The sequence below is a fragment of the Sylvia atricapilla genome, chromosome 18 (genome assembly GCF_009819655.1).
Source record: "Sylvia atricapilla isolate bSylAtr1 chromosome 18, bSylAtr1.pri, whole genome shotgun sequence".
Taxonomy (NCBI): Eukaryota; Metazoa; Chordata; class Aves; order Passeriformes; family Sylviidae; genus Sylvia; species Sylvia atricapilla.
Window position 1 is genome coordinate 1627528 of NC_089157.1, and position 26743 is coordinate 1654270.

Sequence of the window (26743 nt, forward strand, 5' to 3'; positions counted from 1 at the left end):
ATTTAATTAAATGAGTAATATAAACTTTGAGAAAAAAACTAAAAACCCCACACCATTAATTTCCTCTCCTGGCATTTTACGGAAAAGCACTTTAACAGCATTACAATTTCTATTAAACATGTCACACCTTATCCCAGGGGTGTTTCCCTGAAGCCATTGCTTGAACTTCCATTCCCAATCCAAATTAAAACCGCCAAAACCATTAATGAACTGCCTAAAAGCCTTTAAGTGAGGTCTACCAGAGCCCATTTCCTACTCTGCCTCTAGGAGCAATTTTTAAAGAGTTGAGCTGCTGGGACAGATGCTGGATGCACTTTTGGGGCAGAATAAAGTGTGCTGCTGCAGCACATCCTCATAGGGATGTTTCAAACCCGGTACCCAATTCCTGCATCCTTTTGAGGGCGCTTCCAGGAGCACAGACATGGGAAATCCAGGCTCGGGTTCAGTGTGATGCTGGGGTTATCTTCTGGCCTAGCATGAACAACACCCTCACAACTGCCAGAACCCACAGGCAGCAGGGTCATGCTCCTGCCTGAGTGCCAGCAGCAGCTTCTGTGCTCCAGGAAAATAAGCACGGCCCTTGTCAGACAAGAGTTTTCAGTGCAACACAGCAGCGGGTGGTGTTGAGGAGCCCGTGCTGTAGCGTTATCTGCCTGGGGAAGGGGAAGGTGAGGATGAATCAGCAGGTGCCTCTCCACTGAGCACACGAGGCTGGGGACTGGCAGCTCCCGCCACCCATCCTGGGAGAATTCCTGGAAAACCACACGGGGCTGAGTCACGGTTTGCTTGTCGGCAATCTGGATCTTTTAATCGGGAGAAATGTTTACAGGATATTGGGACAGACATTCCAACTGTCAGGTTGGGGCTATGGGCTGGGATATTGAGCCTAAATATAGTCCTGTGGGGGCAGGCATGGAGGGCAGCCAGAAGAGGGGGCAGCTACTGAAGGGAATCCCCAGCCTGGGGGGCTGGGAAGATCCTCCACCAGAACCAGCTGTGCCCACGGCTCTGCCAGCGAGGAGCTGCAAAGCCCTCGGGAACATAAAGAACTAGAAAACACCCTCTATGTTCCCAAAGGGTGAGAGAAGGAATGTCACCTGTGTGAGCGTGCAGCAGGGAAGTGAGGAGGTCCCAAGACAGCCAGGTTGGTTGGCTCAAAACCTGTGGAGTCACATGGACACATCCCCAAAGATCCATTCAAATTCTTCTGTGGCAGCGGACAAGAGCCTTCACTAGACATGAATCTCCTCCACACACTCCATCCCAGCCGGGGGTGCTTTTGCCCCAGTGGACAGCTGCTGATGCTGGCTGGGGTCTGCACACTCCTGGGCAAGCAGAGATGGGCACACAACCATGGTGGGCATCAGCTTGGAGCAGATCTGATCTCAGCTGCTCCCTGTCCAAGCCCTAATGTTCCCCCAGGACAGCTGAGCAGAGCCAAGCCCACCACAGCCCCAGGCCCAGCACCAATGGATGAGCAAGGGCTGAAATGGAAGAGCACAGGATGACACCAAAGACACCCTCCCTGTCCTTCCCTGTCACACTCTGCAAAGCCTCAGATGCCCCTCAGCACTTATTACAGTGCTGCCACTGGTACCAGTGACTGACTGCAGCTGCAGGGAAGGCAGGAGAGTGCAGCCCCACGAGATGCCAGAACCTGCCTCACACAGGGCACCGACTGTGGCCAGCAGGGAGATTTGGCCAGCACCACACCTGTACCCCCAGGAGGGTCCCCGTGGTGCAGCCAGCAGCCCAAAGACACGCTGCCCCTGGCAGCATCTCCCACCTTGGCACAGCCGTGGCCTCCCCGTGCTGCCCACCCTGGCTGGGGTACCCCATCCCAGCCTGCCCTTCCCTCTCAGGGCTGCCCTCCCCACATCCCAGCTTGTCTGGTAGGAACAAACATCTGCAGGCAGAAAACAGCCTGGAGAGGGACCCAGGGTAAGAGAGGGGTGTTTATTTGCTGACGGCAGAGGTTTTTTTACCCCAAATTTAACCGCAGATCTCTTATCAACACATTGCTCCCTGAAGCACATACATTTCAGTCCAATATAACACTTCACCCTGATAAAATATTCCCGGGACAGGCACCCCAGCAGTGCCGAGGGCAGTATGTTAATGTGCAGCTGATAGATCAGAAGGGTGGGGGGGTGGGTTTTTTTGTTGAGTTTGTTTTGATTTTTTTTTTTTTCTTAGCTGAATGAAAATTCAAGCTCTTTCTTCTGCTAATGGGATTTTCAGAGGCACACAAAGTGCTGCTGGCTATAGCTTTGTACCGACCCTCCTTTGAGCCGAGAGCCTGACAAAGGGAAACTCTTCAATTAGCAAAAGCAGAAGGTGCATCTTTGAATGCCTCTCACTGCTGCAGTGCAGGCAGGGAAGGGGCAAAGGGGCTTTGGGGAAGCACCAGAGACAGTGTTGGTCCCTGGCCAGCAGTTCAGAGGAGGAGGAGAATACTTGAAAGGAGGGGCAGAGGTGGCATTGCTTCCACCCCAGTGTGGAGCTGAGCCCACGGCCCTCACTGCATCAGATAAATATTTGCTGGGAGCAGAGCTGGCCTATAGGCTCCTGCCTCCTCCTCACACCAAGTAGGGCTGATGGGTAAAAGAAAAAGGATTAATAATGTGCTTCATGCCCAGACAACAGGGAATCACAACATCCACCCTATCCCATGGGTGTCAGAAAGTCACCACTTTTAAGGGTCATCGGCTCATCCCAGCGTATTCTTAAAAATCCACATTTTTACCATCTTGAGCACCATCTACGTGCCCAAGGCAGGCAGCCAAAATCCTCACAGATTCTTTTCAACTAAAAAAAAAATATCTCTTTCTGCCACACAGAAATTCACAGTGGCATGTCTGTTGTAATGTGACTCTTAAAAATCATAAGATAGAGAGAACAAAAGAAAAAAAAAAGAAGGAAAACGTCCAAAAGTCACTCGCTTGTTAAAAAAGGAGCCCTTTCACAGAGCAAGAGCCCTCAGCCCCTTCACATCACCCAGCTCCAGTGCCACCTGCCCACACTCCACAGCACCTGACCTTTTGTAATTAAGAGGCAAGAGTCCCAGATTCAATTAGCCAGCACTACCCAGCCTAATAGAATTAAAAGAGAAAGATATTGCATTATGCTTGCTATGATTTGGTTGCAGAAGTTTGGATCAAATTCACCAGTGAGTGAATTAAATTGGGATCTGTTGCCTGATGGCAGCAGTAACCAGGTGAGATGCTCTGTCCAGCTGCACCCTGGGCTCTCTCTGAGGAGTTGGAGCACTTGCACTGTTCCTGGTGGGCTCTTTGGTTTGGGGGTGAGGAGAGCAGGCATCTCTGTGCCCCAGAGATGGGGGGCCCTTTCCCTGGGGGAAGTGCCACTGATGGAGCCGAGTACGGAGAGGAGATTTGGTGATGCTCTACAGGGACACACACTCTTCTGTGGGATTAATGTATATTTCTTCCCTTGATGCTTTGCTATTTCCAAGTAGCTCCCACCATTCCTCCTCTTCTCCTTCCATGAATCCCTCTCTCTCCCTCCCTGACCCCTCCTTCCACTCTCCAGCAAAGCAGCAGGTCCAAGGACACGTGCTGCTGTCCTGGATTGCTGGAAGATTGTCCCTGGGGTGGGACAGCTCTCACCCAGCACAGGCAGTGTGACAGGAGCAGGGCTCTGTGGGAAAGCGGGGGCAGGTTGTTACCACTCAATGAAACTCGACCAGAGGAATATATAAAACCCCCTGGATCCATGCAGGTGACACTGGGCTCTTTCTGCTGCCTGTTTTTTAGGGCAAGGAGTCATCCAAGGAGTTTGGACCCAGGGAGCATATCCAGGAACAAGTCCCCCATCAGCACCCACAGCCATCCCTTCTGTGCCAGGAGAAGCCCCCACTCACTGGGACAGTGGCTGGGATTTGACAAATGTGAGGAAAGCTCTGGCAAGGCCTGGAAATTTTTGTGCAAATGGGATGCGAAAATTGGGTTGAAATGACAGCCTTCCTCTGCAGTGTCACCAAGTCCCACCAGCTTAGGAGTGACACTGGGATAAGCTGCAGACGTTAATGAGAGTGGAGTTTTAGGCTTCATTCATATGATCAATTCCAGAAATAGCCCCTTTGACAGAAGCATAATGGCACTTCCAGGGCCTGGCCTTTGGGGGGGGTGGGAGAAGGCTGGGACTAAAATCCTAAAACATTAATTTAGGCCATTTGAAAAGGAAGTTAAAAGTCCTCAGAATTAATCTGCCTCACAGATGGAAATAATAACCCCTTCTCAGCTTTGCCTCTGACTACACCAAGCCAACAGGAAAAGGCTCTTCATGTCATGCCCAGTTAAATGTTACAGGATTCCCATCACAATCCTGGACATTTAATTAGATTTTTTTTTTCCCTACCACATTCTTTCAAAAGCAAGACCAGCCTCTGCATTTTGCCTTTAGCATTTGCAGGAAGCATTTCCACCTCCGTGGTGCAGCAATGCCAGAGGTGCTCTCTAAGTATCTCCACCCAGTGAATCAATCCACTTCCCTGACCTGCAGCCAAGCACTGGCAGGGATCTGCCCCCAGTGTCACTGGAGTGTGATCTCTACCCTACAGCTTTGCCCTCCCAGATGCTTTTCCAGGCCTGTCCCTCTGAGGATCACAAGCAGAGGATGAAGCAGGGAAGATGCTGCAGGTTTATAGCCCTTCCTGCAGCATCACAGCAGCACAGCAGCAGCAGAGGTGCTTTTCCCTGCCAGGATGGAAAGGTCCTGCAGGCACGGCAGCCCTGGCACATGTGTGATGGAGCACGTGCCTCCTGCCCTGCAGCCCACAGGGATTTGTGCCAGGCCAGTCCCATCACCAGGGCATTCCTGGAAAGCAAAGCTGAGAGGCTCCTGCAGTGGGGCTGCACAAAGGGGTTTAAAAATTCAAGCCCTTCTCAGAGAATGTTTCCATCCCCACCGCATGGCAGTCTGCCCCACCCTGGGTCACTGCAGCTGGCAGGCTGAGGACACACTGCCAGGAGCTGGCATGACCCCACCGACACTGACATACACCCATCCACAGGATGGGAGCCAGCAAAAAGCCAGGCAGGAGCATCCCTGCCTCCCCACTGCTCGGCAGCTCTTGGAGACTGCTTCCCTCCCGGTGCAGACAGACCCAGGAGGTTCTTTAAATTCATGCAGCTTCACAATTAAACCTGGAAACCAAAACAGGGTGATTATTCATGGCAGTGGTTTTGGAAATGTCATCTCTAATTCATTTTGGCTTGCAGATGTTTAAAAGGATGCACTGCTGGCTGCTTCACTCTGCCATGAAAGGCAGGACTCTGCTCCCATCCTGGCGGGACCACAGAGTCCCAGTGGCCCCATAACACATTGAAAGGGACTGTAAAGCCTAAAAATGGAGGAAAAGGAGGATTTTGGGGAGCAATCATCTTATCATTCTTCTCCCAAAGACGTAGAATCAGGACTGTCAGCTGCAGGCAGAGCTGCTCTCCTCTGCCTGTGAGATGCAGCCACCTCTGAAGGGAGAGGTAGGATTTGCCCAGCAGTGTGGAGGAGCCCTGTTCAGCCACCCAGGTGATGAGGCAAAGAATGGTACAGTATTTAGAGGGAATGAAGAGTGACAACAAACGTTGTTCAGCTAAAAAAAAAAAAAAAAAAAAAACAAAAACAAACAAAAAAAAAAAACACCCTGATGAGGTTCTTATTTGTCTTACAGTTTCGGAATTGTTTCCTGGTAACCTTTTAGATTTCTACTTTGAGGTTGTTTTTTTTTTTTTTTTCCAGCAGCCAAAAGGGTTTAAAATCTTATTGCTTAAAGAGAGAGAGGAAAAAAATGAAGATAAAAAAATCCTGCAAGCTGAGTGACTTGCATAATCTCCAAACTTCAGAAGCTGGAGCTTTTAAGAAAAGCCCCACATATCACTTGCAATTAACTCCTGAGCTGGCAACCCGACCCTGGGACCAGCATCTGCAAGGATGGGTGCTTTAATAAAATAAATATAATATAATGTAAAATAATAAAAAGTCAAGCAAGAGCACTTTAGGCTAAATTTGTTTTGGCTTCTCATCCCAGTTCTTCCCTCTTCCTCATGCCTGTCTCAGCACCAAGAGCAGTGACCAAAAGAACAGCCCAAAATGAACTGGTGCAAAGGGTCAGTGCATGGCCCCAGCCCTGGTGCAGCAGGATGGGTCAGGTGGGAGCCTCATGGAGTTCACCAGCTCTTTCACCAGCTGAAGCCATGTGCTGGGACCCCAGCTCCTACTGCCCTGCATCTCCTGGAGAGAAGAGCAGAAGAAAGGAAGGTAAAGAATCACTTGCCCACACCGAACTCTGCAGAAGCTTCAACTTCCCCCAAACTCCCTCTCCCAACAGTTTGGCACCTTCAGCTAACATTTGGGCAGCTCGGGGACAGGCACTCCTCTCATTTGCCCCACCAGAGCAGGGCTGCAGAGGTGGGAGCATGTCCCCATCCCCTTCCCATACCTGTTCCTCCCAGCTCAGCCCCTGCACCAGCCATCACCTTCTGTGAGCCAGGGGCTGGGCTCCCTCCCAGCAGCTCACACATGGCATTAACAAAGATGTTGTCATGAACAGAAAAATCCTTCCTATTGGCCAGGTCTTCCACAGGGAGACTGAGGCTACCAGTTAAAACACTCTCAATGTGCCAAAGCCATTGCTGAGGCTCAATAACTTATTTAAGACTTTTCCCTCACCACGCATTATAAAGTGTACAGTGGATGGACACTAACCCCCCTAAATATATATATTTAAACTCACTCACTGTAAATGTCCCTTAATAGCACCTGCCCCTAGCGCTCAGCAGTGCCAGCTGCTTTCCAGGACACATCCACAACACCCAGCACCCTCAAAAGGCACAGCCCCAGTCACACTCCAGGATGGAGGAAAGCCCATGGAAACCCAGGGAAATGCTGCAGCATCTTGCCCTGCTGTGCACACAGAGCAGCACCTCGTGCAGAGCTGCCAGAGGCATCTCTTCCTTACTAAGGGACTTCAGATATTTGGGATACCATTAAATTTCTGCTATCCAGTCATTCTCCTTGCTGTTACAGCAAAGACAAAAACTGTTATGCAAGGCTGCCTAAACAAGTTGCAGTGAAATCTTTGTAACATCCTACACCGACACATAGTTGGGATATGTCACATATTTGTCTTATTTTGTTCTTTCTTTGTCCTTTTTTTAGTCTCCTTCTACTTTTTCCCCCTTGGAAGTATGCTGGTTCCCATGGAAACAGTGATGTTATGGGTATGGACAGAGCTCCAGTGACGTCCACAAGTTCAGTATAAAAGCGGATTTATGTAACAGTTGGTGAAATGAAGGAATTGAAGGTATGGCTCTGCATGGCCACACATGTGGCATCAGGGCTGCTGTGCCAAGGAGGTTGTGCTGGTCAGACAAGTTCACACTGGAAGGGGAAAGAATGACAGGACAGGGAGGAGGAGTTCTCCAATTCATGAAAAGATAGATGAGGATAAAACAAGTCCCAAGCATATATATCTATATAAATTTTTTTATCTATGTTTATTATTTATATTTTGATATTAATGTCTTCTCTCCTTGAAGACCATCTCTCACCCTCTGCTGCTGGAGCAGAGGGTAGACGAGATACAGGGTGCTGACCCTAGGAACAGAAACTCTCCTGCCTGCACTGACTGGGAGCTGCAGGAGCACAGCCTGACCCTTGCTGCTGCCCCAGGATGGAGGGACTGGCTGACAGTGCCCGGCTCCCTGGCCAGGCAAGGAGATCCCCTCTGAGACAGACCTGCCTGAAGTGGGAAAGGGATCATCTTCAGGAAGCTCCTGCACGCTTCAAAGCCTGTGTAAATCAGGCACATTTCCTCTTTTTTGCAAACCTGTGATTCAAATCGCTTCCTAGGGCAGCGCACAGATGGAGGGGATGTCTCTCCTCCTCCTCCCCCTCCTCTGCCATGAGTCCCCAAGGAAGAAGCATGAACAGCTTCCAAAATGAGGCATTGCCATGCCCAGAGACATGCCACCTTGAACCCCCACTTCCCGCAGAGGCTTGGCTGGCAGGCACCACGCTGCACAGAGCCAAAACCTCCAAAAATCAATGTATTAATAAAGCCAGGGAAGTGACAGGCTGATTACAGTCCCACTGCATCCCAGGGACGTGCTGGGGAGAACAAGACTGTGCTAATTGTCCTGGCAGCTCCTCTGCTTCCCTTACGATCCCTGACAAGCTCACTCTCTGCTCCCACCAACACTGGGTTAGCCCTCCTTGGCCAGGATAACTCTGTGCCCACACCTGCAGAGCCAAAATATTCCTTGTGGAGCTGAAGTATTCTCTGTGAAGATCAGCACCCTGCCTGTCACAGGTGAAACAGGCTCTCTGCCTCCCCTGGGGACCACTCTCCCCACAGCAGCCACATTTCACTGGAGTATGCAGCCTTCTGAGCCCCCAAAATCCCACATGAGCTTAAACCAAATCCCAGCCTATTAAATATACACAAAGTAAGTGCATGAAAGATTCCTCCAGGGCAGGGACCGTCACAGGGGCAGTGCAGATGGCACAGGTCTGCAGGATCACCACCACCACCACTGCTGACTAATCCAGCACATCCCTAATCACCCAGAAAAGTGCATGGCACTGTGTGAGGACCCAAAAACCTGGTGAACATGAGGAGAGACAGTAATTGCAGCTGGTCTGCATGTTCCCTGCAGCAATCCCAGCTGGATCTTGGGCAGAGGGAGATGGAATTCCCTCTGCTGACTGATGGCCAGGGGAAACCTTGGAGGAAGGTTTTGGTGAGCAAGCTAAACAAAAACCACCATTTACATCCCAGACACAACCTGTTTCTACCCTGCCCCAGCCTTCCACTCAGCCCATTCTCATTCATCCAGACTGGGCAAGGGATGCTTTTGTGCTCACTGTAAGAGACAGGGAAATCATGGCACAGGGCAGGAGCCTGGGAGGGAACCCCCCTAAAGAGACAGACCAGAACAGCTCTCACCAGCAGACTCCACACTACCAGACCCACAGAGCCACCACCAAGAAGTCTCAAAAGGCAAACAGGAATGGGGACATTCCACAGCGCCTTCCACCCACCCTCTTTCACCAAGCAGGGAAACGTGTCCATTGCACTGAGGCAAACAGCTTCCAAGACCCCTGGAACAGCTCAGACTCTGGGGTATGTCCATTTGGACTCCCCAGATGGGCAGTGTGGGGCCTGGGGGAGGAAAAAGGGAGACAGGAGGAGAGGCAGAGTCCTGGCTGCAGTGGCTCCAAGAGGAGCCAAAAGCATCCAGCACTTGGCCACAACTGCTGCAGCTGCCCCTTCGTGTCCCCAGCACAGTATTTTGATTGCAAAAGGGCACAAGCTCACAGTCCCTGAGGAAACCTGGTCAAGCCTTACAAACAGCTCAGAGGACAAATCCAAGGACAAACCAAGAATAATTTTAAGCCTGTGGAACAAGCCAGGGCAGAAGGGCTGGAGGGGCCCTTATCATCACTTCTGAAGGGTCCAAATGGCTTAAGGCAGAGTTGGGGGACACAGACTCCATGTCCCCACACCTTCTTTATCCCCTTCACTGCTGCCCTGACCTCGGGACACTGGCCTGGTGGGTCCCCAGGAAATTCTGAGGAAACATTTCCCTGGGAGCTGTGCCTGACCAGGGGAGACCCAAGCCCTTCCCACTTACTGGCTGGCGTTAGCCAAGGCTGGGTACAAGTTTCTGTTCAGAGTGTTGCTGAACAGCTTTGGGGCAACTCAAACCACCCACCAATTTTTGTGTATGTTTTCCCACCCGGCTGCAAGTTGCGGGAAGAAGAATATTAAAGAAATTATGTTTACAAAGTCTGAACATGATGATGATTTTCCAAATGGCTTGCTAAAGTGTTTCATTTAGAAACTGAGCCAATGTTTCCTTTCTAAAAAAAAAAAAAAAATCAATGTAAAATACAATATTTTGTTGCAGGTTAAGTACTAATTAGACTGGAACCATCTTATACACTTTTGGTTTTGAAGTTTATGATCAATAAAAATAAGAAAAATAGCAGTTGTCAGTGAGAGCAACACAGAGCTTTCGTAATGGGGATGAGTGGCAAGAAGGGCATTCTGCAGGTGGGGAAGTGGAGGTCAAGGCTATCTCAGCTCACAGTCCCTGCCTTCTCCCCTGCTTGGAAGAAGCTGCAGCCAGTCTGTGACTGCACTGGGAGATGCTGGTGTACCTGCCTCAGTTTTTGAGCTGTCTACAAGGAACATTTTTCCGCAGGAATGGAAAAATCCTGATGCCACATCAAAATCCCACAGTGACTAAAATCCATCCCAGGCTTATGTGGAAGCCGCTCTCTCCAGGGCTGAGCCGTGGGCAGTGGGAGCAGGAGCAGGTTAGGGAGCTCAGCAGGGTTGGGGGTTTGGTCTAACTGAGCCCTGCAGGTAAATCCATGGCAGGAACTCATGGATTAGCATCTCGCTGGCAGAGGAGAAGGAGGGAGGTGGCAGAGGAAGTGAGAAGCAGGAAAACAAGGTTGGGGTGGTGCTCAGTATGGGAGCCAAGCTCTGCTGTGGCACTTGCATGCACACAGGGGATGCCACCCCAAAACACCTCCAGGCTCACCCACACAGCTGCAGCCAGGACAAACAGGACAAGACCAGTTTAAAAGCAGGATTCACCCCACACGCTCCAGCCCGAACCTTGGGCTGCACTCCAATGTGATGTCCTATCCATGCCACACCCCACTGCCCACAAAACAAAGGTAGACATGGAGGGAAGGTGTACAGCCCCAAGAAGCAGCAGGGGCTTCACTGCAGGGTTTGTGTGATGAATTTTATATTAAACATCTCAAGTTTAAAAAAAGATGACAAAACCAGCTATTTTGTAAAAGTTAAGGTACATCCTATGGAATCTGCTTGCGGGGATGGCACTGGCCCTGGTTTCCTCTCCCCAAACAAGACCAGCAGCCAGAGAGGAGTACTGAGTCAACCATGTCCTCTACTCCTGCAATTCCCTCCCAGCAACCTGCTTGCTGCTAGTGCTGGCCCAAGTGAGATTTGGATATTCCCAGGGAAAACAGACCAGTCTGGCCTCCCCTCCAGGCAGGGAAAGCCAAGGAGGAGGACAAAGCCTGGCTGGCAGCGGGGGCAGCTTCCCACCTTCCCAGCAGTCAAGACACAGGCAGTGCTCCAGAGCTCCCGAGGGCTTGGGGCATCACACCAGTTTGATGTTTTCAGCTTCATGACAGCGTGTTGATGTCTCCTTGCAAAGATGGGAAGTGGGAACAGACAGGGAGTGGGGTGAGCACAGGGCTGGCTGCCCTGGAATGGCAGGAAAGGGGACAAGATGGAACATGGCACCGGGGATGTTCATCCTGCTCCCAGCATTTGAAGATCCCTCTGGGTATCCCAAGGTGCTGCCATCACAGGGAGGGGTTTTTCTTCCCAAGGCTCGGGTAGAGAAGCTTGCCAGGGTGCAGGGAGATGCACCCACGTGGGGTAGCAGCCACAGGGCTGAGGGGTGCAGGAGACTCTCAGGGAGAACCATTCCAGCACTGCCACCCCGCAGTGGCACTGGCAGGGATCTGGCCGGTGCTCTCCTGCTGGCATGACTCAAGTGGGAATTTATTAAGCACAAAATACCCTATTTAATTAGCGTCAGGCTTCAAGAGCAGCTAACAATAGCCAGGGAGCTCAGCGAGAGGATGGCACATCATCTGTAATGCCTTGAAAGGGCTCTGGCAGCAGCCAGGGCCCAGCTCTGACCCCTATGGCTCCTCCTGTGCTGGCAGCACTGACAGTGTGATGTCACAGAGTCAAACCTCTACAAAGAGAGGGCAGGGACTGAGCCACTGCCACCTCCTAAAGCCTGTCACCTGTGTCATAACACGGCATTTAAAATGGATTTATTCCACCCATTCATTCCTGCAGAATAAGCCCCAGCGGCTGCTGGGTGCCCACTGCCCTGGGAGCTTCTTGGTGCTGCAGAGAAATCAGGCAGAGAGACCCTGGCAGCTGCCAAGGCTCCACTTCCACATCCTTTCTGCAGCTCATCTTTACTGACACAGCTAGGAACAAGGTCAGTTTGAGCACATTTATGTGGAAATTGTTACTTTGGGGGTCTTTATCCTGCCAAGGGGGAGTGGGCACCTTCGGTGAGATGTCCAGACCCTCATCATCAGCAACTGCTGGGCTGGCACAGAGGTGAGAAACATTCTTGGCACTCAGCCCCCTGTAAGAGGCAATTCATCCTTTCCTCTCCAAAACTTTTACTAGACCCTGCTTCTGCAGCTGGACGTGGCCCTGCACACTGCTGTGTCCTGGAACAGCCCCAGGCTGCACTGGATAAGCCTCACTTAAGGCAATTGGCCACTTCAGGAACCTTAACCCAAATTATGTCTAATGCTTTTAGAAATCTCTCCCAAAAATCTTAATGAAAAGTGTACACAATTGCCCAGGTTCCCCATCTCCTGCACATCATCTGAGCCTTGCTCACTTTGGCTTAGGAAAAGCAACAAGGACAACCTTTGGTCTTCCAAAATATCCTTGGAGCTGTTCAGTCCCAGCCCATTCAGTTGCCTCCTCACTGGGAGCCCAAGGCCAGCACCACCTGCTCAGGAGCTCAGTGGGGACCAACCCAAACCCACCTAAAAGCCACGAAGAGTCCTGATATTCAGGCACTCACAGCCCAGCATATAATCATGGGATCAAGGTGAGAAATCCTGGTCCAGCCACCCACAAGGATTAGCAGGAGGGGAGAGGACACAGCTCAAAGCCAGCCTTTAGTCTGGTACACCAGAAACACAATGGGCATTCCTAAGTCCAGGCCTGGACTCAAACCTCAGATTTCTTTTCCCTTTTCTTTTATACTGCCCCCCTCTCTGCATGTGACTCATCCTCAGGCAGCGTCTCCAGCCAGCACACAACTCCCGATGAGCTGCTATTGATTCACTCCATGTGTGGACAAGGTTATTGGGAGTAAGGATGCCTTGTTCCCGTTCCAGGGGCCACGTGTCCCTTCACATGGAGGTAATTAAAAAGAGCTCTGGGTGTAAGCAAGGCCTCCTCAGGCCCCTGCACCCACCAAGGGCACACAGCACCTTTCACACCCCTGCCCAAGGCTCTGGGTGACACACAGCAGCTGTGACAGGAGGGTTGGGGTTGGGGTGACAGCCCCAGGGAAGGAGCCTGCACCCCTGCCCTGCTCCTCCAGCCCAGACACAAACATGAGCTCTCCCCAAACCTCTCAAAGGGCAGCTCCTCCCAGGCAGCAGCACGCTCTGGCAGGAGGCTGTAATGGGAGCAAAGCGCTTTAAAATTTAATGTGGAACAAAAGAATTTCCACAAAATAAAAATTGCAGTTTCTCTTCCATTAATAAGATATTACAAGAGCCGCTAAAGAGGCTTCAGCTCCTGCCCTTCGCTGTCCTGTCTCCCTCTCCATCACAGCCTCATTGTCTGCTCCTGCTCCCTGTGCACTTCTACCTCCTGCTCTCTGTGGTGAAAACTCTCTGAAATGGCCAAGGAAGCTTAAACTTCCCCATCTCGGCCCATCGCTGGGATTTCATCATCTACCCTCTAATGCAAAATGGATGTTCTTACTAATAAAGTGAAAAGCAACAAAAAGGCCAAAAATAAAGCCATCAAGCACGGGACCAGTGTATATTTGTCTCCTTTCTAATTCCATTATTGCTCCGAAATGAGCTCTAGATATTACTGCTCCCTCATTAACAGCTGCTCTGTTTTCCCTCCCTTTCCAGAGACTAGACCCTGATGAATTTTGCAGCCAGAAGAAGTGGTTTTTAACCACAACAACAGCAACACAGACAGAGACTCAGATCAGAGCATCTCAAAGTGCTAATATTTATCTCTTCTCTGAGCCTCCAAGAAGACAAGATATTTTGGCTGAGGAGAGGAGGTGCAGAAGCAGCACGTGCATGTGTGGAGCCGAACGGGCCATGGATGCTTTCAGACAAAATCCATTTACACCTCATAAAATTCTCATTGCTTGTGCCTGTAACAAGCACAGTGACTGCACCAGCTCATACTAAAAATGCTGGAATATTCCACAACAGGCGCCAGAATGCCACTGTCTCAGCACAGCTCAGGTCCGGGGATGCTCAGGAGAGAAGCACATGCTTTGCAGCCTGGGGTATCAAATGCCTCATTTTACAGTGTACCAGATTTTGGGGGGAGATTTTGATCTCCTCTGTGACACTGCAAAGTGCAACCAAATCGATTCCCTCAGGACTCTGTCCTTCCTTGTGTCCCCATACAGGGGAGTGGTCTCGGATGTCTCTACTCTTCTTACTGAGTGCTGAGCTAGAGAAATGCAGCCCTGAGGCTTCTCAGGGAGTCACTGCAAGTAGGATAGGCTCAGTAAACCACCCCAGAACCCAGCTCCTTCCCTCAGAAACACCCTGTAGGTGCTGAGGGACCCTGCTGCAGTCAGGGGCCCAAAGGTTTCCCTGCTGCATCTCCATCTCTGCAGCTGAGAAGGGGACACAGAAGGGCTCAGCCCCTCATTTCCCCAAAAGCAGCCCATACTGAGGGGCTGGGGGCTCAGCTCACCTCCCCCATCCCCAGCCATTCCCAGGCCTGTGCCTGCTCTGGCACTCCTGTTTTGGCTGTGAACAGTTGTTCTGACCGAGCTCAAAATGCTCCGGGGACAGCAAGAGCTGCCAGCAAATACATTAGCGAGAGCAAAGCAGCTGAGGGGAAGGAGATCAGCTCTGTGCATCTTGCCAGGCTGCTTCTCTCCTGCCTTCCCTCTCAGCAACTGTGAATAAGGAGAACTGAGCCGGATTAGAGGTTGCTGTCCTGATCAAGGGAACTTCTCTATGTCCTAATTCAGTTTCCCCTGATCTGGTCTTTTCCATCTCATCTGTGCCACGGCCACAGTTCTGCCTGCCCTCAGTGCCAGCAGGTTCATTTCAGGCACTCTGAGCACCAGATACCTCTAAATTACAAGAAAGCAAAGGCTGGAGGGTTTCCCACAAGAGTGGCCACCTGCAAAAGGCATTGCTCCCCACTGAGCACCAAGAGACCCGGGCAGCCCTACTGGCAATGCCCCTGGTCCTGTGGCACACAGGATCATGTCCACACTAAACCAAATGGGGTGGGAGCCAAAAATCAGCCATGGGGCCATCAGGCAGCAAGCAGAAAGCAAAATGCCAAAGTCTGGCTGCCTTTGCCTTGCCAGTGCTGCTGGGTGCCCAACGCCTTGCTCCTGCTGAGGGCAAATATTGTCCTGCATCTTGGGTCCCCAGGGCTCTGGCAGGGGCAATCAGGCAGGAATCTGCCAGCACCAGCAGTAACCAGAGGAGCTGGATTCATGTTTGAGCTGTGCCTGTCACACAGTGAGCTCCATCCTGAAGCAAGGAAGGTTTGGGATGGAGGAGTCTCAGGGGCATCTGACAGCTCTGGACATGCCCAGCCCAGCTATCCCTCTTCAGAGAGAGGTGATTTTGCAGGAGAACAAAGCAAAACTAAAGCAAGCTGTGGCATGCAGAGGATAAGATGCAGGTGCAGGGGCTGGGACCAGCCCTTGGTCACAGGAATTTATTGCAATTCTCACTCATCAGATTGATCTGGATCACAAAAAGGAGTTGGTGTTGTACACACATAATTAGATCATAATTTGTTCTTGCACAGAGAGAGGTGCTCAAGTGAGCTCAGGGTTGTCCAAGTATGCAAAACATGAAGACAGGTATTTTGCCCTCTTCTCACATCACCACTCAGCCAATGTCTCCCCAAGGATCTCCACTGCATCCGCACCACAAGCTGTGGGAAGCATCTTCCCAGCTTGGGCAGGCATTCTGAGAGTAGGTCACACCTCCCAGCACAACCCACCAGCCCCCATTTGTCCTCAGGTTCAACTTGTTCAGCTTTAGGATCCCAGCTAAGCCCACCTAATTCAAAGCTCCACTTCTGCAAGCATTTCACTGCTCATTCCTGGTGAGCCTGACCCTGGAGCCCCAGCAGACTGCTCAGCTGGGAGAGAGAGATCACATTTTCCTTTCAAGGGATTTTGGGTTATATTTGGGCAGCAGGAGCAGGATGGGAGCTGAGAGCAGCAGCCTCGGCCCCATCACCACTGCAGAGGTGGGAAATGGTCCATGCACTGCATCCCTGTGCAATTCCCCACACCAGGAGCAGTTCAGCTGCTCAGGATAGTACAGGTCCTTCACTCATTTCCTTCTTTTCCTTCACCATCTGCACTATTTATTACTAAATAAATTTCAGAGGTTAGAGTGTGATAATGTGGCTGAAAAGCCTGGATTGCTTTTGTTTCCCAGACCCAGAGGGATCCAGTCCAAGAGCCACCGAGGGATCTGAACTCCCATGGCTACAAGGCTGCTCCAAATGGAAATTCCCTATTTTTCTCTTAAGTTCGAAGAAATTCAGATAGATTCCTTCTCATTAGTTACATCTTACCCTAAATTTGAGCAAGGCTTGTGGTGACAGTGCCAAATTAAGGGAAGGAGGCTCTCTCTCTCCAGACCCAGGCCACCTTTGCAGACCTACAGAGCCTGACTTGTTCCAGGTTTCACCCTGGAGACTTGACCAGCAGTCTATGAAAATCAGGTCATTTATTTAGGTACTTAGATCTGGACTTCAAATAGCTAAAATTAGTCAGGAAAGTTGCACTTTTCAGGCTTTCTCATCCTATGCCTCAGTTTCTAAAACCAGGGAAGAGAAGAACAATTATTTCACTCCAACCCTTTCGAAAGCACTTGGAGATCTTCAGATGACAGTGCAATTTGGTGCAGACGTATTCATTATTCTTTCCCTCCATGGAGCAGTGTTAAATCTTTCTCCATATAAAGCGATTTTCTAAATTAGGTAAAGACGGTGAGTTTTGCGCTGAGCACATGTGGATATTTTTATAAAATGTTTAAAACTTCTTGTCTGACTTTTCCTTCCCTTGAAGGACAACGTACCGAATTAAACCCTTCTGTGACCCCGTTTCATTTCACCCTCCAGTTCTCAGCAAGACTTTGCCAAAAAGTAACATTAGTGAGTTCTCTTCCTCACAGATCACAAATGGCAAAGTTTGGCCTCTTGCTGTTTGGACTTAGTGGAAAGAAAGGGGCTGGTGATGCTCTGGGACAGCCCTGACAGGGTTTAACACATCTTTTTGCTATCCAGAACCAGACAGACGAGTCCACATGAATTCCACAGGAACTACTGTCACAAATGGAGCCTCCAGCTCATCTCCAGTTTCCATCCCTGCCTTGTTCTGCTCAATTAGAAACGCTGCCAATGTGGCTGTGTGGCCTCTGGCTCCACTCCTCAAAATGTGCACCCTGATGGAATAACCTGTGGTAGGTCCCAGGCCAGAGAGAGGATACTCTCCCCCCTCAGGTGGCAGGACTGGGTGTTCCCACCTACCCTGGGTCCAGGGCTGGGGACAGGCACCCTCCTGGTGTGACCCTGAGATTAACCTTCAAAGTTCCCTCCTGAAAAGGGGATTTTTCCCCCTGCTAATAGAGGGTTGTGTTGCTGGTAGTGATGCAGAGGTGGGATAGATCAGCCCTTTACATCTCATCCTTCACTGGGAAACTCACCCCCTCCTACAGGGCTCCTGGCTGGGGACACACTCCCTGGCTCTGAGGCACAGGTGCAAGGTAGCCTGGCTCCACACATGGCTCTGCATCAGGAAAACAAGTTGGGTGCAAGGAGATAGGCCCAAAGCCAGGAGGATAGAAATGAAAAGGGGGAAGTGGCACCACACCCACCGCTGAGCTATTCCTGCTAGGTGCTCCCCGTGGCCTGCGGGCTGCACTGGGGCTGCAGAGCACAGGTGGATCCTAAGCCCAGACAGCAAACACAGGAAAGGTCACCCCTGCTCAGCCCAGCAGGCTGGAGCAAAACTGACACTGTGTCAACAGGGAAAAGGTTTGAGCTGAAGCAAAATAAAACATCGATGCCAAGAAACGTGCCTGCACAGGGGTTTAGGAAGGTTCAGTGTCTCGGCCAGCAGTGGGGTGGAAGGAGGGTCACAGACAACACTGTGTCACCAACCAGCTTCAGGCTTTAGGTGACAAAACCCTTCGGCTCTCGCTGTTGAAGGATGCTGTGCCAGGAACATGAAGGGGAGTATCCGACTGCCACCCTGCATCCCACCCATGACTGGCAGGGAGAGGAGCTGGGAATGCCAGAGAAGACCCCCAGGAAGGCTTTGAAGGGCTGCAACTGCCAGGAATGGGGCAGCCAGTGGCTCAAGATGTGCCTGGCTGGCAGCAGAGAGGTCAGGAGCAGGGGGTGGGAACCCCTTTGACCCCAGGGGAACAAACAGCTGTAGTGACAATAACCATGACCAGGGAGGATGTGACCACACACTGTCCCCTCCCCACATCCACCAGGACTCTTGAGCAGAACCCAGCTCACCCCTGCACTCCCACTGGCACAGTTCAGTTTCTGGGGCATCCCATGGTGCCCCATTCTCTCTGGGAATAAAGATGATTCCTGAGCACACAAAACAGGAGCCAACACTTTGGGAGGAAGGAAGGAAGGGACTGCGGACCTCCAAGGGACACAGCATGGGGACATCAGGGACAACGGATGGCCAGCACTAGCCCTGGCATCTGAATACCAAAGTAAAAGTTTCTTATCCTCCCAAACAATTTTCTGAGCTCAAATTTCTGTTATTTTTAACCTCCCTGCTGCATTATAAATAACCACCGGGTCCAGTGCTTGCCTCCCAAGCCAGCCGCTGTGGGTTCCTACTCCAGCTGGGGCAAACTTTATGGCTTTAGTTTTCCAAGAGCTGATCCAAACACTTGGAGGAGAGCCAGAGAAAGGCCTGACCTGCAGGGAGAGGCCAAGGGAACCAGAGCTGCCCTGTGGAGCTGCAGGGTCAGGAGGAGCTGAGACCATCCCTAGCAGGAGGGGAAGGGGTCACTGGGAACTATCTGTGTGTGGGTGGGAGAGTGGCTCCAGTGAGGGGATGTTTCCCAGGAAAGTCAGGCTCCTCCCATGGAGAGCATCCCAAAAACCTCTCGATGCACTCACGTGCAGAACCTGGTTTTCCTCTCCCAAATTTACTACCTTTTTCAGGTCCAGCACCCCATCACACCCTGCGGATGGAGCTGACATGGAACAGCTTGGGTGCAGCTGAGCCCTGAACTTTCACTGGTCTCCACGTCACTGTCACAGCCCTGAGCAGAGCTCCTCAGGGTCAGTGTGACCCAGGGGCTGGGCACCAGACCAGAGAGAAGGGGGGAGCGTGAGAGATGCTCACTCTTGTGGACAGTCCCACCCACTCCAGGGGACACGCTTAGGGAGCAGCATCTTTCCCAGACACTGCCACCGTGCAGGGAGGGACGGGCAAGGGCTGCTTAGCTCTTTGCCAGAGCCTCTTCCCCCTCCAGCACCTGCAGCTGGGGGTGAGCAGAGCTCTCCAGGGCAGGGCAGGGCAAGCCAGGGACGCTGCAATGGGGGCTGGTTCCCACTGCCATCTTCCCATTCCCTATTTGTGCAGCAAAGGTCACTTCCAGCATCCTGGGCAATTGTTCTCACAGTCTGCAAGAAGGAGATTAAAACCTCCCTGTTTGGCAGACACGAGCAGCAAAGGAATAATAAAAAAGAAAAAAAAAAAAAAAAAGGAAAAAAAAAGAAAAGAAAAAAAGAAAAAAAAAAACCACCAAAACAACAACAAAAAAATCCAATAAGAAGAAAATATTCACGCTGCTCCAAGGCATAAAGTCAGTCCAGCTCTCAGCACAGTCCCCATGGCACTGTGGCTGCATCCCTCCCAGTCCAGGGGGTCCCCACACAGGCAGTCTGGAGGAGAGGCAAACCTTTTGTTGGCAGCTCAGAAACTTCTCCTAGTGGAAGGTTCCCCCAAAGCCCTGGGAATTTTGGCCCCGAGCTGTTTACTTTCTGTATTTTTGCAGATTTCATTTCTAGTTCAGAAGAATTCAGGCACAGTTAGAGCCACTGCCATTCCCTTGCCAAAGCCCAGCACAGCCACACACACAAGGATGCTCCCAGGGACACCTCCTGTAAATCCCCACAGGGACAAAGGGCTCTGCCCTGCACCTCCTTTTTGCAACAGGGTGATGGCTTCTAGGGAAATGCTTGTGCAGGACAGACTCCCACTGCCAATCCCAGATGCATATCCCAGAGCCATCCTGGCAGGGGGAGCAACCTCCCTTTCCTTCCAGATCCTTCTTGCACTGGGAAGGTGAGGGTCAGATGAGGTGCTGTTGGATAAGAACCCCCTCAGCGATCCCATCCTCTTCCAGCCCTTCTTCCCCTGCCACAAGATGAGAGTCCCCCATGCCAGGGCTCAGGAAGCAGCTTGGCTGCTTCACTCCCAGCTTTCAGGGGGGTTTTCCCTGCCTCTGGCACCTTTCCCTTCCACACTCTGTTCCCAGGGATTCCTTTGGAGGTGGCAGGACAGCTTGTGCTTCCCACAGGGTGGAAGAGGCTGCTCCTTTCTATAGACACCTGTGTTCTCAGCAGGGATTTTTAAAGGTGGCCTCAAAGCTGAGGCTGGGATGCCGCATTCTCCTGAGTTATTGCTTCTGCTGGACCCCCTGCTCAGCCTGCAGCCCCTGCCCTGCAGCCCAGATTTGCACCAGGGACTCTGCCCTGCAATGCAGCCCAAAATAACTCCGAGGACAGAGCCAGAACCTGTGCACTTTCCTGATACTGTACCCAAGTGGGGCAAAGTGAAACAAGACCCCAGCTGGCCTTGGTCTTTCTCTGGGAAGTCACTTGAGCAAATACCACAGGCACTGGAGAGGATGGACCTGAACCCAAAGCCTGGAAAAGGAACCAAGAATGGGGTGTCTGGGGTGGTTTGCACCCCGGAACAGCACAGTCAGACTGAGTGAGGTTTACAGAGCGCTCAGTCTGCAGAAGAGCAGCCCCAACCCACAGCACTGGGAATGGGAGAGCAGCAACCACTACCAACCCCAGGCAGGGAGAGGCAGCCAGAAGCCTGCACTCCGCTCCGTCCCCTCTGCCTGCTCTTTCCTTGCTTCCCACAGGATCCTCCCGTCTGCGGGAGCAGAAGCAGTGAGAAAAATCAGGGATCGGCTGCAGAAAACAAATAATGAATTCAAAAAGACTGCAGCTGCTCATGGCAAAGCCCCGGTTCTCAGAGCAGCATCCCACCCTGCCGAGGGTCAGCAGCCCCCGGAGCAAGCTACGTGCCCAAATCAAAGGCAGGCTCAAGAAGAGGGATCCAAGTAACACACGCAAATGGGCGATTTGCAAATAAACAGAGCGAGGCAGCGGAAACGGCAGGGGAAGGAATGCTCTCCGCTTTCAGAAGGTTGGGATCTGCTGGTGGGCAGCCCAGGGAAGGAATGCTATGACGTCTGTCCAGCTAATAAATTAGCGAGCTGAATAATTCAGGGTGAATTATTCGCCTGGTTTTCCTTCCCCCGAGGAGGTGCTGAGCGTGCAGCAGGGACCGGGCAAGAGCCAGGGACCCCTGCGGGACCCAGGTGAAGCATCTGCTGCCAAATGCCTCCAGGCAGAGCCCGTATTTGGGCAGTTTTGACCCTGGTGGTGGAGCAAATGGGGAACAACAGAGGCTGGGATGTCATGCCGGGAGATGTGGCAAGTGCTGGGGACCACACACATGTTCTCACAATGGTGACAGCTGAGGGCACGGCTACTTTGGATCACTGGCAGTGCAGGGTCAGTGAAGGGATGGCCAGGGTGGGCAGAGCATCTGCCTCTACACTCAGCCCCTGGGGGGGCTGCTGTCCCACTGCCTGCCTCTGCTCCCCCAAAAGTGGGCTCATGCCCATTGGTGACACCCAGAAATATATTCACTGTGTATCCCCCAGGGTCCCCTGCAGACCTTAACCCCCAGCCTCGCATGGCCATGGGGAGTATGTGGAATCTGGCTCTCACATACTCCATCTCCCCACAGTCTATCCTCTCCTGGATCAACCCATCACCCCACAGCTCATCACTTCTCAGGCTCTCTCAAACCAGAGCCACCCCACGTGCAAGTGAACAAGGAAGCCCAAGACCGTACAGGTACAGAGCAGGATCGCTGTCCTACCCCGTGCAATGAAATCCAAAACACTGTGATCCCACACCTGAACTGGGGAAAACCTTGAGCATGTGCTGAGAGCAGTGGGGAGTGGGCAAGAAGCACATCCACCAGCAGCCTTCCCGCGCCCCAACGCCCAGCCCCACGCCAGCCCAGCCCTCTTGGCTTTCCCTCCCTCTTTAACAAGCTGTCGCTCCCAGGGAGTGGTTTCCTGAGCAGTGACATGACCCTGCTCCCCAGAGAGGCAGGGATGGCACTGGGATTCATTCTCAGGGTTATAAAACCCCACAGCCACCCCCAGGCTGGGTTTTCCCTCCATGGAGCCGTGCTGGGAATCCAACAGCAGGGAGCAAAGGGCAGGAACTTACCCATCAGGTCCCAGCATCCCCACGAGCCATTCATTCCAGCAGTGATGAAGAGGAAGAGGAGGAAGATGGTGATGTACTGTGCCTTCATCACATCAGCAAAGGGACATGTGGACATGGTAGAGGCCGCCCCAGTTCCACGGGTGCTGGCAGGAGGATGAGGGTCCCAAAGCCACAGCAAAAGGCACACATGGATGGTGTGGGGACAAACTGCAAAGTCCCTGTGAGGGTGCAAAGGCCACACAATGCTTTTGCCTCACCATTACTGAAACCCAGAGTGGTGCCCTTGCCACTCAATGGGCCGACCACGAGTCCACCCAGCTGATTTTTATTAGAAACCAGCAAGTCATTAAACTCCGAACCCAAAGCAGCAGCTCCATTCTCAGAGACACACCGGGGTAAACTCAAGAAGGGGATGCTCCAGGACTGAGCCAGGACCAGCTCTGCCCTGCATCTTCAAACAACTCAACTGCCACAAAGACCCCCACAAACTGCAAGGGGGGAAGGTGACCCCTGAGGAGCCCATCCCTCCATGGCAGGGTCCAGCCAGGGAGATGCTCAGAGGAGAGTGCAGCAGCAGCGAGAATGCAGCCACGTGGTGCAATAAACAGCAGCCAGGTTTACGAGGCCCAGGGGATCAGCTAGGCTGCTCCATTACCAACTCCCCACTTTCTCGGGGAAATAGCAGGTGCTGAGGAACAGGGGCTGCCAAGATACAGTATTTATATACATGTATATGTATTTTAAGCAGTAAAATACAAAAATTATCTGGGTGAGCAAGAGAAAGGCTGTGAGTGGTGGGAGAAAAGCCAGAGAGCTGCCAATTTGCAAATACTCATTCCACTTCACTGGTTTGGAATGACACTCGCCCTACAATTCCTGCATTGCTGATGGGGACAGGACAGACTTTGGGACTTCCTGAGCCCCCTGTGATCCCAAGTCCCCAGGACCTGCCAGTACAGAGCAGGATCCCACGAGATCCCAACCCCTTATGCTGTTTGCATGCAGGGAGGCATTCCAGCAGGACTGCAGCAGAGGGACAAGCCAGCAGGGTCAGCCACCCACTGCAGGGTTGCTTTCGTGGGGCACCCCCAGTTGAGCTGCAGGGACCTTTGGGGGAACCATGACAGCAGGATGGGGGACACAGAGCCACCCAGCATCCACCCCACGAGAGTGGGATCACAGGGCTGGCTCAATCCCAAAGGGACCACCCCAGGGATGTCCCCCTCTCCCCACTACCACCTCCAGGCAGGGACAAGCACCCCGTGGGGCTCAGCACTGTCCCTCTGCAGCCCCCAGGAGGCAAAGCAGGAACATCAGCCTCCTTGTCAGGGGTTTCCATCAGAAGTCTTCTCCTCCCTGGGTGGCAAAGGGACCCACGAGGCATGTCCTCCCTGGAGCCATCATCCAGGAGGAGATTCCAGTGCCAGCTGCTCCCCTAGGGAGGAAGGGGAGAACTAGGACTAGGGAAGAAGAAGGCCATGCACTGAGGGAACAGCATGAGAAAACCAACCCACTGTCAGTCGTGCCAAGTTGTGCAACACTTGAAATGTCACTGCGGGTTTCTCTTTTGTTCCCTCAGCCCCAAGCAGGACAGGCAGACCCCCCTGCCAACGGGGCCCCCTGCCCTCTCCTCATTTCATTTCCAGCAAAGCCAAAGCCTCTCGGGTTTCCCCACAGCATCACCAGTTCAGGCGGCTGCTGCCAGTGGTGCATGTCAGCAAGAGCAGGCTCGAGCCAACACGACCAGCCCTGGGGGTCACAGCAGAGAGGAGCCATCCCCTCCGACTGCTGCCGGCACGCTGCAGTGCCTCCCTGCCCTCCCGGCCTGCCTCCCTTCTCTCTCCAAGAAAAATAGTTCAGCTTTTTCCTCCTTCCAGGCAGCAGCTTCTCTGTGTATTTTCAGTGGGTGAGCAGCAGCTCAGCCAGCAGCAGCCGCTTCATCCCGCACCCAGCGCAGCAGTGATGCTCATGATGCCTTGGGCACATTCCCAGGTGTCCCTGCCCCCAGACCCACCAGTGACCCCGCGTTAAAAAAGCGCTCAAAACCGGGGCAGCCGAGATGGCGAGCAGCAGCCCCAGCCTCGTTCTCCACTCAGGAGCCCTCCTTGGAAAGCAAACCCGGCGGGAATCGCGCACCAGCTTAATTAGAGGGGAGAGAGGCAAGTGGCTGCAAACCGGAGAAGAGCCTCATTAGAGGTTACACAACAATTTCTTAATCAATGGAGCCGCTCCACAGAGTGCAGCTGCCGGAGCCGCTCTTTGGCCAGCGCCTGCTCTTGGCCGCGGCTGCCGAGGCTCAGGCTGCGGCAGCGCCCGTGCCGACTCAACGGGGATAGAAAGCAAAATGACACTATTTACTCCCCACTCCCCAAAAACATGCACGCAAGGGGCCTGCACAACCCACCCAGTGCCAGTTGCCCTGACCCAACGCTGGTGGCTCTCTATCCATGGAAGATGCTGGGCCATCAGCTTCTCCAGCAGCGAGGAACTGCCGAGGAAATGGGGCACACAGCACCCTGCGAGCAGTTTCCCCAGCAGGGAGCCTGCCTCAGTAATTTTAGAACATGCCACTTTGCTAAAGCACTCTCCACACCTCCGGCAGCAGCCTGCAAGCTCCGTGTTCTCCCCAGCTTTTATTTGGGCAGGCGTGGGCCAGCCACGAGGAGTGAGGAGTGCCCGGCGATGCCAGCTCGCCCAGCCAGCTGCTTCCCCGGCTGTCCCGGCAGCTGGAGTCGTGGGAACACACCAGAAATCGCTAGAAAAGCATGAAAACATAGATCACACTTCTCATCTGCAGCTCAGGATGCTGCTGAAGGCAAAAAAAAAAAAAATGCCGCTGTTTGTGCCCATTCTAAACTCGTTGTGTCGGCGCTGGTTTCACTGACTCCCCACCAACACGAAGGGAAAGAAGAGCCAAGCGCAGAGGCTGGAGCGCTGAGACCACGGGCACTTCCAGGAGCTCTGCTTGAGACCACGGGCACTCCCAGGAGCTCTGCCTCACTCGCAGGGTCAGAGCTGGAGCAGTTAGAGCAGCCCTGGAGCCCTGACACCTCCAGCACCGCAGTGCCCGTGCTGCCGAAGCCGCAAGGATACATCCCGCACCCGCCCTGGTACCCAAGGGCCTCGCAGTGCCCTGCACCATCCTCAGCCTCGTGCTGCTGCCAGCAGGCGGTGAGATGGGAGGAGGAAGAGGGGGAGGAAGCTCTCACTGACACGCTCGGCCAGAAAACAGGCTTTTTTTTTTTTTTCCCCTACCTTTTCATCACATAGTACCCCCCCTATTTAAAGGTGATGAGGTATTTCAAGCCACGCTCGTTAGCACCTGCTGCGAGTGTCTCCGAAGGCACCGCTCATTCATCCCATCTGCCCACGCGTCTTCGGCGGCGACAGCAGGAGGGGCTGGGGGGTCCCCAGGATGTGTGTCACCTTGCAGGGAGCTGGCACGGGGACACTGACAACAGCCTCTTGTCCCTTATGCTACTCCGGCCAGGCCAGGTGACACGCCTGGTGACACCCGCTGTTGCAGAGACCTGGCGTTCTCATCTCCCACTGCCCAGGCAGGGTAGGATCAGACCCCGTGGGAGCTGCCAACAGCATTTTCCCCTTCCCCCTCCTCCAGCCCAGCTGCAGTGAGGGGCCGTGGGAGGTGGGAACGAGGCAGTAAAAAGCATCGAACGCGGCATCAAACCCGGCCATAAATAATCTCCTGAGCACAGCCAGGTTTTACAGCCTTTCCTTCCCCATCCTCCGGCAAACCTGAGAGCGTCCTGGATTCCTAACCTGGAAACGGAGTGAGATGGTGGAAATAGCAGTGACTTTCTCCCCTCCTCTTGGAAGGATGAGGGAATAAAGCAGCACTGCTAGGGCAAGCTGCAGCCTCACCCACCTCCATAGTACAGGGACAGTGTGACCCCAAGAGGACTCCAACCACAGCTCCTCTACCCCCTTCCTATCCCAGAAGACTTCAGCTCACGTTCAAGACACAGGATTGCCAAAAAGATCCTGCCTCTCATCGCTTTTCCTGTGTGCCTGGAGGCAAATCATCTCATCTGCCATATGCATCAGTTCAGTGTAAAAAATTCGTGCAATAATAACAACAAGGATTTTTTTTTCTCTTCCCTGCTGTGCTCTCCTGCCCGCTGGGAGTGCAGACTCCCCAGGAAGGCATTGGCTGTCTCCACACTGTGTTGCCCAGCACGGCTGCACCCATGGGTGCCATATTACACAAGCACAAGCTGCTGCTCAGCCCTGCTGTCCTTGGGAGATAGAGCAGGATAAATAACCCACACTCCTCACCTTCCCTCAGGGTATTTAACACCAACGAGATAATCCCCTCTCCCCATACACACATGGGTTTTCTTGGAAGAGCAATAAAGGAGAATAAAAACGTGAGTCTGGGAA

At 52.6% G+C, this 26743-nt stretch overlaps 1 protein-coding gene across 3 annotated transcripts in view; it reads right to left on the reverse strand.

Moving 5' to 3' along the window:
- Window positions 1–26743, reverse strand: part of CACNA1G (calcium voltage-gated channel subunit alpha1 G) — a 143004-nt gene that overhangs the window by 98927 nt on the left and 17334 nt on the right. The window lies entirely within an intron of this gene.